Source organism: Cyprinodon variegatus, unplaced genomic scaffold (assembly GCF_000732505.1).
Source record: "Cyprinodon variegatus isolate N-32 unplaced genomic scaffold, C_variegatus-1.0 Scaffold440, whole genome shotgun sequence".
Taxonomy (NCBI): domain Eukaryota; kingdom Metazoa; phylum Chordata; class Actinopteri; order Cyprinodontiformes; family Cyprinodontidae; genus Cyprinodon; species Cyprinodon variegatus.
The window spans coordinates 482,934-486,407 of record NW_015150893.1 but is presented as its reverse complement, the minus strand read 5'-3'; positions in this window follow the sequence as shown (position 1 = coordinate 486,407).

Below are 3,474 nucleotides of genomic sequence, written 5' to 3'. Positions count from 1 at the left end.
GGGTAGTTATCTAACTCTTCTTATTATCTATGTTTTATTGTTGATCTTGTAAAAACCAAATGATTTGCAGTGTAGTCTCTTTATCATTATGAACATGAAACAAACATAAATAAGCTGCTTTAGTTAATTTTAGATTGCAGCACACAGTCAGCTCATTCAGACAATTTAAAGTTTTCAATCAAAGGAAACGCAGCTGATTGCATCAAGTCAAATTCAGCAGGTAAATCAGATTATCTGCTAATTGAATTAATATTTTTGGCCTTAAAACAAGTTAAATATTATGCCCGTTAGATAAGATAATAGAGTTTTTTTTTTACTTATTAACTAAAAACAAGAGAAAATACACTCATACCAAAAAACTGATCCTACTTAGATTTCAATTTTTGCAGTGCTTCCCATCCTTGAATTGCAGAATGGATGAATTGTGTGTTTGAGGCTATCTCAGTCTTTGTGACTCATAGGAGAGCTTTAGTCCTGGGTTTAAATCCTGATCTGGAGACCTTTGATGCATGTGTGTCCTCTCTTTACCACCTGCTCCTTTCTTGGCTTTCTACTAGCTGTAAAAGCCTGTATAATGTAGAAAATATAATCCTTTATTACAGTCTCTATTACCATCTTCTCTTGGGTCAGTTACGACCTTAAGTTAAGGTGGCTGATACAAAGTTTTGAACCAATTTGACCGTATGATCTGGTTGAATTGTCTCTATAGAGTGCCTTGAGCTGATATGTGTTGTGAATTGGCGCTAAAGAAATAAAGTGAATTGGACTGAATTATCACAACTCAGAAATTGAAACAGAGTTACAAGTTTAGACATAAAATCAGATGCTAGTTATAAAATAAAAGAAATTAGCCTGATATCATCAGTCAAACCTGAAATAATAAGGATTGCTTTAACAATTATGGAGCATGAGCAACACTGCAAAAACTGATCTACAGCTGATTTACTTATTTATAAGGTCAGTAAATCTCTGCTGTACAAATGCAATAATCCAAGTAACAACTATGTAGTATTCTCTTACCGCTCTACTGTACAATTATCAGGGAAACATATTCCAGGAAATTACATTACATTAATCCTTTTTTTGTATTGTATAGACTCTTTTTATATAGTCTGTCGTATTTTTATATTTAATGGAATCTTGCTTTAACGATTTGTACTTTAAGGAGTAATCCCAAGGGATAAATAGAGTTGAATTATAACTAGAATCAGCTGACTTTGCTCCTAATTTGAGCAGATAAATATGATGATCTTCTATGATACTATTCACTTGAAATAAGATATTGGAGTCAGTTTTTCTTTTTTTTTATGCATCCAAGTTTTCTTTGACAGTTTAAGGTGTTTGGTTGCTATCAGATTGATGTCAGGATTCCTCCCAGAATTAGGGATTCTAGTTTCCAGCTCCTTTAAAATCACCAAAGGAAAATCAGTTTGTTATCTTCATAACATATTTGTCTTGTTAAAGCTTGATTTTTAAAGTCAGTGGTGCCTAAATGAGTAAAATGCTAAACTGCAGGTTATCAGACACTGAATGTGCAAATCCAGACCTTCCCAGGCTGACTGGGTGTTGCATACCACTTCTATTTCAGTTAAAAGGGATTTTTTTGTTGTGCAAATTAATGAAGACCCTCACAGTCCTTCATTCATGTCAATGAATGCCACAGTTTGCCTCTTTTTAAAGAGGCAAACTGTGGCATTCAAACACTGAGGCTGCTCAGTTTCTCTTATGAATGTTTCTGGTTTATTTTGGCTAAATCTTCCATTGGGAGAACATGTTTCTCATGTCTCTGGGAGTGGATGTGGTGCTGCTATCAGATCAATATTTGCCTTTGTCTGCTGTAGCCATGGACACCCGCGGTTCTTCTCCAGGTCCATATCAGCTTGTAATTCCTTCTGAGCTGCTTTGTTTTTATATTCTGAAGGTTTTCTTTAATCATGCGATTGGAAAACAAGTTTTGGTGGAGCAGGCTTCAACAAAACAAATTTAGGAAACTAAAAGATATATAAAACATTGAATATCTGTCAAAACAGTCAGTAAAACAAAATATGTTTGGAAAGGAAGCAGAGAAAAGCAATAGCTCATCCAGGCCAGTCCCAATGGTTACATTAAAAACTGTGGGTAAAATAGTAAATATAGATATACACACACACACAAATAATTATATATATATGCGTGTATAAATGGAGTTACAAATGTACCTTTTTCATACAGATCAGAGCTTCATTACTGTACATACGCTCCTAAATTAAGGGGTGAAATAATTTCACTTTGAATCTTTTTCAGTTTTATACAAATTGTTGATGAACTCCTTGGATTTAGTTATGGATCTCAGTACAAGAAAAAAAAAAGTCAACAATTGGAACCCTACTGATTTTTGATTCAATCCAGGTTATTTCTATAACACCAACTCACAGCACATATGATCTCAAGGCTCTTTACAGAGACAATACTGTCAGATTGGTCAGGAAAACCAACTGATTGCATCTGGTCGTTGCTCCTCCTGGATGGGCATTGTATTGTTGACTCTTCAGCAATCCCTCACACCAAGGAGGTATGTAGCAACAGTGGGGAGGAAAATTCCCCTTTAACAGGAAGAAACCTCCAGTAGAACTAGAACCAGGATCAGGCTCATCTGCTCATGGCTCAGCGGCCATCTGCTGAGGTTTTAGATTTAAATTGTCATGATGGGGACTGATGGACCCAGTATTCCTATGGACAGGCAGTGAGAAAGTTCAAAATGTTTATTCACAGAAAAACATTAACGGACAGAACTGAAGCGTGCAGCTGTTGATCTGCGGGGCGGGGTGCAACTAGCACTCTGGTTTAACAGTTTAGTCCAGAGAATAGGCAGAATCCAGCCGATGGACTGCCAAACGAACTGCAACGCAAAGCCGCCCATCAGTGTCCCCCAACACAGCAACCTGCGAGCAGGCAGGAATCCCATCCAGGTCAGTGATACAAAACAGACCGGGACAGTTCTGGAATCCAGGAGTCCTAGGCCCGATCAGGGATTTCCGATCCACAAAGGAACAGAGAGATCCAGGGTTCCAGGAAGGCTGGTTCAGAGTTTCATGTTTCGAGCAACCAGCTCAGATAGAAAATCATAGATGCATAAAGGAAGAATCCAGCAGGAGTCCAAAGATGGTTCAGGCGAACAGATCAGATGGGAGCAGACAGGCTCAGTGGTTGAGAGGGAACAGAATCAGGAAATCAGAAACCACTAAGGAAACACTGAAACGCTTTCACCAGTGAGTAACGAATAAACTCGCCTGAAGACTCTGGTTCTTGAATAATCTCCTCACTAGAATGGGGACATAAACCTTGCCTAACTAAAACTAACGAAACAAACATACAGGCATGAAACATTAAACAAACAATGATCTGGCCCTGATAGCTGGGTAATACCGTATATATAGCAGAGGGAGCAGGTGAATAAGATGAACCTAAATAAGAGAGCGGGATGGGAACGGCAGG